The sequence below is a fragment of the Urocitellus parryii genome, chromosome 2 (assembly GCF_045843805.1).
Source record: "Urocitellus parryii isolate mUroPar1 chromosome 2, mUroPar1.hap1, whole genome shotgun sequence".
Taxonomy (NCBI): Eukaryota; Metazoa; Chordata; class Mammalia; order Rodentia; family Sciuridae; genus Urocitellus; species Urocitellus parryii.
The window spans coordinates 46,957,527-46,972,652 of NC_135532.1; the positions used below are offsets into that span (position 1 = coordinate 46,957,527).

Here is a 15,126-nt window from a genome sequence, read left to right on the forward strand (position 1 = left end):
CTGCGCGCTCTGGCCCGGCTCGTTCCCGCGCGCGCGTGGGCAGCGGGCGGCAGTCGCTCGAGTAGAGGCGGCAGTGCACGGCGTAGTGAAGGCGGTAGCAGCGCTTACGCTTGTCAGGTGGGTCGCGACGGTATCTCTAGCAGCACTTCCCATATGGTCTAGCGGTTAGGATTCCTGGTTTTCACCCAGGCGGCCCGGGTTCGACTCCCGGTATGGGAACAGTGTACCCCTTATTTTTGGAAGGCGGGTTTGGGGGGCTGTTTTATTTCCAGTGATTCAGATTGACACCCATCCCTTGTGCGGGTCAGTTTGTAGAAGAGAAGCACTGATGTAGTCGTTCGTCGCGTCCAAAGCTGGGGTGCTCCTTTGAGACCAGGAGTCCCCAGCCGTGCGGGCTGGAGGAACGTAGAGGCTCCAGGTCCCGCTCTGGGTCCCTCTAGCTCCAGGTGTCCGATGGTCGGGGAGTTTCACTTTCTGCGGCGCTGCTCCCCCGCCCCTCCAGTCCTGGCCCGTAGTTTTCCAGACGCTCGGGAGGTGATGATTAACTCGGGTCTCGCCTTATCTCCTCCCCAGGCCCCCCTCGCGCCCACACCCTGCTTGGCCACCCCCTCCTGACTCCTCGGGGGAGAGACGCGGGACGGTTTTGCCCTGCTCTGGTGCTGGCTCTGGGCGTCCGGGGTTGGTGATATCGTCCTTCTGCTGGCTGTTTAGGAGACCCCCCCTGTCCGGAACGCCCAGCGCCTCGGGCAGCGGCCCCAGGGGCGCGCTTTCCCGGCGGCGCAGCTGCCCGTCACCCCCACCCGCCGGGTGTGCGTGCGAGGTTAGCCCACTTGACGCTGCCGGCGCTGGTTGCGCTCTGAAAGTACCCCAGCCTAAGGAGAGGGCCTTTGGGAAGAGGATTCCCTCCCCTCCCTTAAAACACAAAGAGCTACGCAGAAGGAAAATACCACTGTGATGAGACGTCTTTGAAGAACAACATTGACTTTCCGAAGGACCAGTGTTTTAAGTGCCACTGATTAAAAAGTCCTGGGGGGAGGTGGATCTTGGATGAGAGAAAATTGTCCGGAGACTGGGGAGGGGATGTTATAACAAAGTTTCACTGTATTTTTAAATATAGAAGCCCTGTGTTTATTACAAAGAAGGGGCAGCTGTGTCAGCAGCATGTGAGCTGTAAATGAAACAAAAGCGTTATCTTAAATGCAAGTTGAAATTAGAAAATAGGAGCAGCTATAATGTTTAGTCTATTGGGTTTCTGGGAACAAATAAGGAAAAAGTGACTCTTGTGGATGAGCATGTTTTGGTTGTTATATGTGTGTTCCAAACTGTTAACTGCATAGTAAATTTGAAAATGATCTGTTAATGTGATCTGCATGATTAAGGATTAATTAGTCTTTCACTTGTAAATAAAAGAAAAAGATGAAAGAAGAAAACTGCCACAACTACAAATTTTGAATCATCTTCATTAATTCAAAAATTTTTTACTTCATGCCAAGTCCACGAGATGCTTTTGAAGTTACTGATGTTCAGGTGCTTTATGTTTGTGGGTAGGTAATAGAATACTGAATGGAATCACATTTTGTCCTATGATTAACTGTATGAACTTGTGGAATCTTTCACCTTCTCTGAACTCTAGCTTTACTGTCATAAATTCTTGAATACACCTTACAAACTTCAGATAGCATTGCAAGAATAATTCTTGTGTAGGTAATGAAAGTGGAGAAGTTTTATTTAAATAAGGAGTGATATTGTGTTGTTATTAATAACCAGATACTGAAGAGTTAGGTCCAAATTTGGAAGGAAGGAAATTTACCTCTACTTTAGTTTGTCTCCACAGAGGGCTTAATTTTTGAAATGACTTGGTATTATGTGAATCCAATGGTGCTAAACTGCATTATTTTAAATTTGACCACTCCTAATTGTAACTAGTTACACTGTGTATTTGGGGTGAGCCAAGGGGAATGGTTGATGGCAACCCTATCCAAGACACAGATTTCTTTACTATAGTTGTGCACCAGATGGAATATAAGGCAACACAATGAGTTGTAGAAATTGCTACTGGAACACAGAGATGAAGAATCAGTTATACTCAGGTAACTGGAGAAGAGACTAGGAGGGAAGAGTGTGCGTTCTGGACCTTGAAGAACTGGTTGGATTTCTCCTGGTGGGGAATGTGAATCATAAACCTGAGATGGCGGGGACAAGTACCAAGAGGCTAGCAAGTAGTCTGGTTTGGCAGGAGCAGAGTGCCTGGAGGGAGAACTATGGGAAATCAAGCCCCGACCCTAGAAAGGAGTTTTAACTTCATAAGTTTTGATTAGGTAACAGGTTCTTTTATCAGAGTGACCTTTTATGTCATTCGAGTTTTGAAAATATTTTTTTTCCTCTTTGAAAATCCTGAACATAGCTGTAATATGCAGAGGAAAAAAAAACTTATTTAAAAAGACTCAATCTAGGACTAGGTGACGCATATCTTGGAATGCTGAGGCAGGAGACTCAGGAGTTCAAAGTTAGCCTGAGCGACATAATGAGACCCCACCTCAAAAAAACAAAAAACAAAACAAAACAACAACAACAAAAAAACAGGTATGATGGTTGACGCCTGTAATCTCAGTGTGACCATAGAAGTTCTAGGCCAGCCTTAGCAATTTAGCGAGACCCCTGTCTCAGAATAAAACATAATAAAAGGGCCTGGAGATGTAGCTCAGTGGTAGAGCACCCCAGGTTTAAATCCCTAGTACTGGGGTGGAGGGGGATTTAAACAGTATAAACATGTAGACTATTTTTTTTACTCATAGGATTAAGGTTGAATTTTTAATAGAATGGAAAAAAAACAGTTAATTATAATTCAGTTTATAAGAATGAAATCTAGGTTTAAATTATGAGACTAAACTTAAGCTATATTCTTAATTGACTTTATTGAAATATGATCTTGATAATCTAAGAGAGCTGCAAATTATTGTCAGTAAGGCTTTCTTCTTAAATTGGTTAAGACTAGGAGATAAATTTGTGAGGATTCATGCATATGGTTGTACCTTTTTACCAAAACGCCATTGGAAGCCATATTTTAGGTATTCTTTCTTGGCTTCTAAATAATGATACTAAATGAATGGTGCTGATGTACCTAAAAAGTCTCTTTAATATTCGCTAATGTGTGCGTGATCAGAAGATACATGAAAGTTCAGTAAATGTTTGCAGAAATGAGCACCCATATTTAAACAAAGATAAGAGATTAGAAAAGGATTATGGCATTTTTAAGCAAAATTGAAAGACTTTATCCTAATCTGTGAGACCTAAGGTTATCTGGCCTCTGCTTACCTTCCCAACTTAATTTGCGAATTTTGCCTTTTCATTATACTTCATCCACATTGGCACATTTTTACTTCTCAAACATGTAAACTTAGTTTTATTACTTGCCATTTCTTCTTCCTATAACATACCCACTTCCAGTTACCTCTTCACATTTCAGGTCAGCATTGCTTTCGCCGAGAGGTCTTTTGTGATCATTCTAGAGTCCCTCTTGTTTGGTTACTTCCTGATTGATTTACTCTGTTTTTTCTTCATTTTTGTAAAAATTGCCAGTTTGTTTATTTGATTCTGTGTATTTCTTGTTTTGTTCTATCAGAATATTAGTTCCATGAGGGTAAGGATTTTGTGTAGTGGAACTGTTCTTGTTCTATAAGATTCAAACAAAAGTAAAGAAGTTTGAACACCCATGGTGGAAATGTAGAATGGTGCAGTCATGTTGGAAGTTTGATAGTTCCTTGAAGTGTTAAACAGAGTGATATGATCCAGCATTTCCTAAGTGTATATCCAGGAGAAATGAAAGCGTATGTCTACCCCCAAACTTGTACACACATGTTTATAGCAGCACTATTCATAAGCCAAAAGTGGAAACAACCGAAAAGTCCCACTGATGAATTAGTAGTGATGTGTCTGTACAATGGCATATTAATTGGCAACAAAAAGAAATGAAATACTGATGCATACTGTAACGTGGAGGAATTTCAATAACATTATGCAAAATGAAAGAAACAAGGCACAAAAGGCCACGTTTTATATGATTCCACTTATAAAATGTTAATAGTTAAATAGTGATTACCTTGGAAGAAAGGGGGGTTGGTAGGGTGCCTGCTGATGTAGGTACATAAGGTGATTAAAATGTACTAAAATCAGATTTTAGTGATGATTGCACAACTCTAAATATGCCAAAAAACATTGAATTGTGAACTTTATACTTTATGGCATGTCACAGCTCAGCAAAATGTTAAGGATTGAATAAGTAAAAATCATATAGGACTTTGAAAAATTTTTTCTGTATTGGGGATTTGAACCCAGGGCCTCAAGCATGCTAGGAAAACACCCTACCACTGGGCTACATCCTCAGTTCTCTTAATTCTATTTTGATTCACAGTCTTGCTAAATTGCCCAGGCTGGCCTCAAACTTGTGATCCTCCTGCCTTGGCCTCCTGGAGTTATTGAGATTACAGCTGTGTTGCCACTGTGCCCTGCTGCCTATAGAATATCTCTAGATTTTAAATTTATCATTTGAATATTACATATTTTAAAATGATAATGGGATAATTTAACAATAAAATTCTAGCTCTTGGGTAATTTCAGGAATGTAGCAGATACTCAGTAAATACCTGATGAAAGAGGTTGGATGAGTATACACGTAATTACGTAATAATTACGTAATTACGTTACAATGCATAGTGTGCATAGTCTGATAAATGCTCAGAGGGAACTAAACCAAGGTTAAAGGTCTCCAAAATTCACATCTGTGTTTGTATTAGGGAATAAGCCCTCCTCTAGGAGGCAGCTTTGAGATGAACTTTGAAGACTAATTAGGCTTTTGTTTTGTGGGGGAGGGGAACAAGGTTTTTAGAGGAGGCAAACCAAAGCAGAGATGCATTAACAATTGCTAGCAATTGGCCAAGCTGAGTCTACAAGAGGGATAGGAATGGGAAATAGGGCTGCAAAAATAGACTAGGGTTGGTAGGGAACATTGTTAGTGCTCTGGCAGATCTCTCTTGACCAATACTCCCAACCCCTGTTGTGTTTCCAGTGCCTTGTACTTTGAAGGAACCTCACTCCTACCTGCCTGGAGCTGGAAATGCCTGGGGCCTTTACCTGCTTCCCTAAATAGACTGTCCTGTCAGGAGGAGTAGATACTTTGACTTGTTTCCCTTTATATCACCAGTCTTGGAACAGTGCATGTCACCTGGTAAACATTTAGAAAATATTTGATTGGCTGAATGAATAAAAACCAAGAGTTGCAAGGTCTCTTCAAAGCAAAAGTTTATTTTACAGATGCCTTTGGCTCTTGACAAAGAGATTTTGGAAAGTTCTTGAATTTTAGGTTAAGGAGTTTTACTTCGCTTGGAAAAGTGATATGAAAGTAATTAATTTGGTAGTATTGTCTTAGATGAACTGGAATTTGGAAAGGTTATATCTGTGTCCTTTCTCACCTTCATTCCTACTCCTTCCATTCTCCTTAGGTTAGGACCTACCTGACCAAGTTAGGCAATCTCCTGCCAGTAATAGTCTCCCAACAGCTCTCCTTGTATCTAGTCTCCCTAAAATAGGGTGGTGACAGCAAAATAGAAAAGATCATATACAAGAGATTTATTGAAGGAAATTTTAAGATATTACAAAGTAAATACTCCTAAAAGAACTAGGGAAGTTAAGAACATAATGTTTTGGAGAGGACAGGCAACTTTTACCCTTCAGGTTGATCAAATAATAATTTTTTAAAAAATATTTTCTAGTTATAGGTGGATACAATATCTTTTTTTATGTGGTGCTGAGGATTGAACCCAGTACCTCACACATGTCAGACGAGTGCTCTACCTCTGAGCCACAGCCACAACCCCAACCCCTCAAATAGTAAATTTATTACACATCTTTGTGCATGTAGTTTTTTGAACACTGAAGTTGTGCATTGAATCCAGGGACACTTAAGACTGTGAGACTGCCACCCTGTGGACAATACAAATTTAGAACTAAAATCCGAAAGAATTATAGAGAAGCTTCATTCCTTTGATAAATTTCAAATTAGTAAATTCTAATGTATTCATTTTGGTACTGTGGATTGAAACCCAGGAGTGTGTTTTTTTTTTATTCTAATTAGTCATACATGACAGTAGAATGCATTTTGACATATCATACATAAATGGAGTATAACTTCTCATTCATCTGGTTTTACATGGTATAGAGTTATACAGGTCAAGTAATCATATATGCACATAAAGTAATGTTCTATTCATTATATCATTCTTCCTCCCATGTCATCTTCTCTCCCTTTACTCCCCTCTGTCTAGTCTAAAGTACCTCTTTTCTCCCTCCCCCACTTTGGTTCTTTGGGATTGGCTTACTTCACTTAGCATAGTATTCTCTAGTTCCATCCATTTACTGGCAAATGCTATAATTTCATTCTTCTTTAAGGATGAGTAATATTTCATTGTGTATATATACCATAGTTTCTTTATCCACTCATCTGTTGAAGGGCACCTAGGTCGGTTCTGTGGTTTAGCTATTGGGAATTGAGCTGTTATAAACATTGATGTGGCTGTCACTATAGTATGCTGATTCTAAGTCTTTTGGGTATAAACCTAGGAGGGGGATGACTGGTTCTATTCCAAGTTATCTTAGGAATCTCCAGGAGTGTTAATTACATCCCTGGCCCTTTTGTATTTTTTATTTTGAGACATGGTCTCAGAAATTGAGGGACTAGATTGCTGAGGATCTAAGTTGCTGAAACTGGCCTTGAACTTGCTGTCTCAGCCTCCACAGGGCTGGGATTACAGGTGTTTGTCACTGCACCCAGCATGAAATTTATTATTTTAGAGCTGACTTGCTCTCTTCTCTCCCATTGGTGTATGTGGTTGAAATCATTTTTTTTGGGGGGGGGAAAGGGGGTGGTGTACCGGGGTACTTGGCCAATGAGCCATATCCCCAGTCTCACTGAGTTGCTTAGTGCCTTGATTTTGCTGAGGCTGGCTTTGAACTTGAGATCCTCCTGCCTCAGCACCCTCCACCTCCCCGACCCCTGCAGCTGCTGGTATTGCAGGTGTTCACCACCACGCCTGGCTGAAATCAGTTTTTTTCTGGAAGCTTTTCTGAGGCTTTTAAATGGAATCTGAAATACAATTAATAGCTTTAAAAAGTTGCAAAGAAATTCACTGCTTTTTTAGAAGGTATGTTTCTTCAGAAATTTCATAAGAGTTTGCTTTTTAAACCATATGGCATGTAGTCCTGTTGTGAAATGATATATTTTTTTTTACTTTTATTTTACTAATTTTTTAAAATCTCATTTTATAACACACACATAGTATTATCATTTGAGAGTTACATTTTTTAAATATGTATTTTTTAGTTGTAGTTGGACATAATACCTTATTTATTTATTTATTTTTATGTGGTGCTGAGGATGGAACCCAGGGCCTTGCACATGGCTAGGCGACTGCTCTACCACTGGCCACAACCCCAGCCCCGTATTTTTTTGAGTACTATATGAATCCCCCACCTACTGCCAGCTTTCTTCTTCTTCTTCTTTTTTTTTTTTTTTAGGTCCTAGGAATTCAACTGAGAGGTGCTCTATCACTGAGCCACATCTTTAACATCTTTTTGTTTTTATTTTGAAAGCAAGGTCTCCTTAAGTTACCTAGTCTAGCCTCAAACTTGTGGTACTATTGCCTCAGCCTCCCAAGTTACTGGGTTTACAGGCTTGTGCTACTGAGCCTAGCTCTTCTCATTTTTTGTACAGTTGGTTTTAGTTAAAAATTCTCCATGGCTTGATGAAATGGTTTAAATGTACTTATGTAAAAGAGTTTGGAGTATATTGTTTCTTATTTAGAAAGGCTGTCTGCTCACAGATCAAACATTGGTAAGCTAGCTGGATATCGAAGTGAAATGGTGATTGTGAAAGACTAATTTGCTCTCTGTAACTCAGGAAATGGTTTAGTCTTGGATTCTACAAAATAACTTTCCCAGCAGATGAGTTGTTTACTGCCTACAATGTCATAAATGACTTACACACTTGAATTCCCCGAGATGTCAGCAGTGGTAGAGCAGCCATTTAGTGCTTGAAATAGAAAAGCAGAAGTGAGCTGAAACAACATTCTGAGGTCAGCAGTTGTGTATTCTGATGAGAATGGATGAAGTATTAGTCTCTAGCTTATTAAGTTACCTTATACTTTGCTTTACGGGCCCTACATTTTGGTATTGAGTAATTGTCAAATGTTAATGATTATTAATTTTGGTTTTGATATTGGGGATTGAACCCAGGGGTGCTTCACCACTGAACTACATCCCTAATTGTGTGTGTGTGTGTGTGTGTGTGTGTATATATTTAAATTTTGAGCCAGGGTCTCCTAAATTGCTAAGGTTGTCCTTGAATTTGGTGTCCTCTTGCCTCTGTCTCCAGAGTCATTGGTATTCCAGGTATGCGTCATGGTGCCCAACTGTTAATGATTTTTAATATTTAAATATTATCGTTTTTGTAAAATGTATAGCATAACAAATCTGGAGTAAACTTTAAATGTTTGGTTTTATTTAAAATTATCCTGTAACTGTTTGGGATTGTGGGTGACTTTTCAGAATTACTTTTTGCTCCCTGAATATTTACATTCTACAATCAACATATATTGTATAATTTTAAGCTAAATAGGCCATGATGAAAATACAGATGATTAGCAGTAAGCTCCAGCTAGTTGGAGACTGAGCAGGAGGATGGCTTGAACCAAGTTAGAGACTAGCCTAGGAATAGTGAGACCTCTATCTCTCAAAGAAAAGCAAATGTTTATACAGGTCCACAAATAAGTAAATTATGTTTTTAAAAGTATTATTTGAGTGAGAGTGTGGAAGTGTAGTACATAGTGCTGTAATCCCAGCAACTCAGGAAGCTGAGGCAGGAGGATCACAAGTTCAAAGCTAGCCTCACCAATTTAGTGAGACCCTGTCTCATAATAAAAAGGGATGGGGATGTGGCTCAGTGGTTCAGGGCCCCTGGTTTCAATTCCCAGTACCCCAAAAACAATACAAAACAAAAACCCCAAAGAATTATTTAAATATGGCTTAAGAAAAGTAACTTTCTAAATACGTCATGGTTTATTTGCTCCTTTCCTAGGTATTGCAATGAAGAGTTGATAAAATTAGGGATATATTTGGTTCCTTCCTTCTTTTTTTTTTTTTTTTTTTTAAACTGGAGATTGAGCTCAAGGGAGCTTTACCACAGAGTTACATCCCCAGTTCTTTTTAATTTTCACTTTTGTTTTGAAGCAGTCTCACTAAATTGCTAAGGCTGGCCTTGAATTTGTAATCCTTTTGCCTTAGCCTTCTGAGTCGCTGGGATTACAGGTGTGAATCACCACATCAGGATATATTATATTTTCTAAGGACCTTTAATTATTTGCTCTCATAATCTTTTTAAAAATGTGACATTGAACTTACATAAAGAAACTTTTAACATTTAATCTACTCTTAAGAGACTTTGTTTTCACACAGTATCTACCTTTTTATGATATATAATACTATTTTAGGATTATTCGTAGTCAAGTATTCACTTTTACTTTTCATACCTAGGTTTGTTTTCACCAATACAAATAAAAAAAATCTTTGAAAAGTAATTCTAGCATAGATGACTTGGAATTTTGATAAAGCAGTTATCACTGTTTCATAAACTGTAAATTTTAGTATTTTTGAATGCAAATTTTCCCTATTAAATACTTTGGAAGGCAGGTAATAGTGGGGATCGATCCCAGGGAAGCTTTACCACTGAACTACCACCAGTTCTTTTTATTTTGAAATAGGGTCTTAATAAGTTGCTGAGGTTGGCTTTGAATTTGTGGTCCTCTTGCTTCAATTTCTGAGTTGCTGGAATTATAGGCATCACCACTGAGTCCTGCTTTCATTATTAAATACTTTCTATTTCAAACTTTTTTTTCTACTTTGAAATCTTTGGGAAGGCACTTGGCCCAGTGACTTCTTCTGTATTTGTAGTTTAATCTTTTGAGTTGAAATCTTTTTTTGGATTCAGAATCTAGAGACCAGGATACATTTCTGATTTAGAATGTATTCATATATTGCTCTGTGTGAAGCTTTAATTTTAATTTATTTTATTGATTTTATTTTTTTAAATACACGACAGCAGAATGTTTAACAATTCTTATTACACATATAGCACAATTTTTCATATCTTTGTATGGAGTATGTTCACACCAATTCATGTCTTCGTACATGTACTTGTTTTTTATTACACATATATACATAATAATAATTATACACATAATAATTCTTACTACACATATATACCACAGTTTTTCATATCTCTGTATATAAAGTAGGTTGACACTCAATTTGTGTCTTCATATATGTAGTTTGGATAATGATGTCCAACACATTCCACCATCCTTGCTAATCCTCTGCCTCCTCCTTTTCCCTCCCTCCCCTCTCCGTGTGAAGCTTTTTATGTTCCAAGATTTAATCAGACATTTAATTCAGCTTTTCAATATTGGAATGGAATTTTTTTTTATCCCAGCTTCCTTAGCTTTTGTGTTTATCAGATACTTGACTTTTGCCAAGGGGCACCTACAACCTATTAATCGGGAAGGATGCAGCTGTGCTGCTGAAATCACCCCTGAGGAGGCTAGCAGGCATGGACCCAGTTATAACAGCTGAGTATGACAGGAAGAGAGTGATCACAGGCAAAGTTGATAAGGAAGGCTGCCCAGCATACAGCGGTGGGTAGAGGTTAGGGGAAGTATCCTGATGGGAGACAAAACACAGGTTTAAGTAATTCAGAACTGCAAGTATTCAGGTGGCCATCAGTGAATTTCAGAGATGAGTGGGAATGCCTTTCCTTTGTTTTCCCCTTTTTGTGTCGTTGCACATGAATCAGAATTTTGGTTTCCTTTGAAATTCTTCTTTGAGAGATGGTTTATTCTTCTGCATTGTCAATATTGTCTAGAATATGTTTTACTAGTTTATGGAGCCTTATTTATTTATTTTGGTACCAGAGATTGAACCCTGGGACACTTAGCCACAGAGCCACATCCCCAATCCTTTAAAAAAATATTTTATTTAGAGACAGGGTCTGGCTAAGTTACTTAGGTCCTCGATAAGTTGCCGAGGCTGGCTTTGAATTTGGGATTCTCCTGCCTCAGCCTCCAGAGCTGCTGGGATTATAGGCATACATCACTGTGCCCAGCAATGGAGCCCAATTTTAGAGAGCCTTTTACCACAAGTTTATACAGAAAACAAGATACACTTTTTTGTTAAATAATATTCACATTTTTAATATATTAATTTTAACTTTTTCATCTTTTGGTATATGCTTTTTTAAGGGAAGGTAACAGTTTTTTTTTAATTTGTTCTACTTAGTTATACATGACAGCAGAATGCATTTCAATTCATTGTACACAAATAGAGCACAACATTTCAATTCTCTGGTTGCACACAATGTAGAGTCAAACCATTTGTGCAATCAGACATGTACTTAGGGTAATGATGTCCATCTCATTCTACCATCTTTCCTGCCCCATGCTCATCTGCCCCTCCCCTTTGCCCAATCCAAAGTTCTTCCATTCTCCCCACTCCCACCCCTATTATCAGCATCCATTAATCAGAAAAAACATTCGGCCTTTGTTTTTTTGGGGATTGGCTTACTTTGCTTAGCATGATATTCTTCAGCTCCATCATTTACCTGCAAATGCCATAATTTTATTCTCTCTAATGCTGAGTAATATTCTGTTGTGTATAATTCCATATTTTCTTTATCCCTTTATTGATAGGCATCTAGGTTGGTTCCACAATTTAGCTATTGTGAATTGAACTGCTATAAATGTTGATGTGGCTGCCTTACTATAGTATGCAGATTTTAAGTCCTTTGGCTATAGACTGAGGAATGAATAGCTGGCTCAAATGGTGGTTCCATTCCAAGTTTTCTGAGGAATCTCTATACTGCTTTCCAAAGTGGTTGCATCAATTTGCAGTCCTAGCAGCAATGTATGAGTAAACCTTTTTCCTCATTTCCTCGCCAACACTTATTATTGCTTGTATTCTTGATAACTGCCATTCTGACTAGAGTGAGACATGTTAATGTTTATGTAAGAGCAAACTCACTGGCTGACGTTCAACTGGAATGGCTAAAATTTAAAAAAATTGGTGAATGTTGGGGCCAGGATGTGGAAAAAATGGAAATCTTGTGTATCTTTTCTGGAGATATAAAGTGGGGAAGCCACTATGGAAAACAGTATGGCAGTTCCTCAAAAAATTATGTAGAATTGGCCCAGTGTAATGGTTCACACCCATAATCCCAGCAGCTGGGAGGCTGAGGCAGGAGGATTGCGAGTTCAAAGCTAGCCTCTTCAAAAATGAGGTTCTAAGCAACTCAGGCCCTGTCTTTAAATAAAATACAAAATAGAGCTGGGGAGGTGGCTCAGTGGTCAATTGCCCCTGAGTTCAATCCCCCGGGACAAAAAAAAAAGATGTAGAATTACCATATCACCCAGCAATTCTACTTCTCAGTATATACTTAAAAGAATTGAGAGTCTCAGTTGAGGTAGAAGTAGCCCAAGTGTTTATCAATGGATGAATGGATAAATAAGAGAAAAAAAATATATTTTATATATAATATATATATGAATGAGAGAGAGAGAGGGGAATATTATTCAGCCTTAAGAAGAAAGGAAGTTATGACAAGCTACAGTATGGATGAACCTTGAGGACATTATACTAACTGAATTAAACCAATAACAAAAAGACATACGCATGATTCCACTTACATGAGGTACTTGGAGTAGTCAAATTTATAAAGGTAGTAGAACTGGTGGTTGCCAGGAAAAATAAAGAGTAGTTTTTTAATTGATATAGTTTCAGTTTTGCAAGATGAAAAGAGTTCTAGAGATAGATAGCTTGTACACAACATGAGTGTACTAGAAATAGTTAAAATGATTAATTTAATGTTACGTATTTTTTTATCCCTGTTAAAAATCTTGTTTATTATTTATTTATTTGTTGCTGGAGATTTAACCCAGGGGTGCTTTACCACTGAGCCCCACATCCCTAGCCTCTTTTTTTTTTTTTTTTTTTTTTTTGAGACAGGATCTCATTAAGTTGCTTAGGGTCTCACTAAGTTGGTGAGGCTGGTCTTGAACTTGTTATCCTCTTGTCTCAGCCTCTTAAGCCACTGGGATTATAGGTGTGGGCCACTATGTCCTGCTATCCCTGTGAAAATTTGTAAAGAAGCAAATTCAAAGTTTATTTGGTTATTCTGTTGAAAAAAACAAAAACAATCCATGTCTTTTCTGTTCTCACCAGAATCAACACAAAAGATTTCTGATACCAGATAGATGTGTGGGGATTTACCCCCACCAGCAAGCAAGTAGGAGTCAGTTCTACAGTGGACACCAGCTGAGTGTTCTCTAATCAATCCTATTTAGTTCAGATTCTGTCTACCTGGAGATAGCATCAGATTGCCCAGGTTGAGGACTCAGTCACCAAGACTGCCCCCCTCTCCTGCTTTAATGCCAATTCCAAGTCCTAGGTTTTACATGTGTTTCTGACTAGTTTGGAATCAGGTTCTCACAGCCTCTTCTTTGAGTTCCATTAATTTGGTTGAGTGACTCAACAGAATTCAGGGAAACACCTTTACTAGTTTATTATAAAGGCTATTATAAAGGATACAGATGGAAGAAATGCATAGGTTTAGATAGATGAAAGGGTTTGCCATCCTCCAAGCAATCTCCATTTGTTCAGATATCCAGAACTCTCTCAGCTCCGGAATTTTATTCAGACTTCAGTGTATATCTAATGCTAATAGACTGGGTGGTGTTAGCCTTCTCTCCAAAGTGTTGGGGTAGTAGCCCCCTCCCCCACCAATGAGGAGGGTCTTATGACCTAACATCAGACAAGGATAGGTCAGAGAGGTTTCTTTATGGCCAGCTCTGAGACAAAAAATGTGGCAGTAAAAACAGGATTTATGATGACTCACCTTGGGAAATAGAAATTCTAGTTTCTAAGGCCTTCCTATGAGCGACAGGAACTGTGGGTAAAAACCAAATAGTATCAGAGGTATACGAATTATTTTTGAGTGCAAAAAGTATTTGTAATGAGATGAAATTACTAATTTCACCAGTATTTGAGTGTTAGGTGCTAGGGGTATAAAAATGAGAAAAACCAGACAAATCCTTATGAAACTTATATTTTAGCAAAAGAGATGTTGATTGAACAAGTAAAAAGCATCCTTAAGTGTTATTTGCAAAAGTATCCTTGAGTGTTAATGTGCATAAAGACCCCTTACAAGCTGGGAGAATGGACTGGATTGAAAAGGTTTCCCTGAGGAAATGGCATTAGAGTCCTGAAGGGAGTAACCTTCTGGTTTAGGAGAAATGAGGAGGGGTGGGGGAGGAGAAAGGCTGAGGGGGTAGTGATTTGTAAGTGCTCTGTAGCTGGAAAGAAAGGGTAAACTTTGAGAAATGAAAGATCTCTTTGGAAGTTGTGACTAGAAATGGAGAGATGAGGTTGGCAGGAATTAGATTATAGAAGACATTGTAGGTATGTTAAGGATTTTAAATCTTAAAGAACACGCAGATGTTGATGTTTTAAACAGGGACTATGGAGGTAGAATGGTTTGGGAGTAAGGAGAAAAGTTGTGTACCTTTTTGTACAATAAGGTCTATAAATGTAAATTACCTATTTAATCTGGTACTTTAATGTTGGAAAAAAATTCAGTTATATTTATTTAGATGACATTGGTTGCCAGTGTGTTTTGTTAATGTGGTAAAAAGTAAAGGGTAAATCTAAGGGAATTGTCAGGGTTATCAAACATAGGTGGTTTTTACCTTTATACTGTAACTTGGTAGTTTGATGCCCTGTAAATAGATAGATTTGCCCACAAAGAGTAAGAGGGTACCTTTGAGCTGTTAGGACCTCCAGTGTTGACAGTGTTGAGTGTTTAGGAGGTCTTCGGGAAAACTGAGGAGGAAAACTCCAGAAACGGTAGATCAGGAAAGAACTTAGCTTCCGAGAAGTTGAAAAAGTGTTTTTAAGTAGGACTAACATTTTGTGTTAATTTTTTTTTTTTTTTCTGGCCAGGGGGAGATGGGGTTGAACCAGAAGTGCTTTGCC

General features: G+C 38.6%; 1 protein-coding gene and 1 non-coding gene across 4 annotated transcripts in view; both read left to right on the plus strand.

Annotated features, from left to right (window-relative positions):
• Elf1 (E74 like ETS transcription factor 1) overlaps positions 1-15,126 on the plus strand; it is a 108,315-nt gene that overhangs the window by 175 nt on the left and 93,014 nt on the right. For 2 of the 3 annotated variants that reach the window (XM_026399558.2, XM_026399564.2), the window contains exon 1: positions 33-117. The exons of the other annotated variant lie outside the window; for it this stretch is intronic. The gene's annotated coding sequence lies outside the window, so the exon portion shown is untranslated. Of the gene's footprint in view, positions 1-32; positions 118-15,126 lie in introns of those variants that run through there. 3 annotated transcript variants of the gene reach the window in all.
• Trnae-uuc (transfer RNA glutamic acid (anticodon UUC)) lies at positions 148-219 on the plus strand. Its single transcript has one exon. It is a non-coding gene; the product is annotated as a tRNA-Glu (tRNA).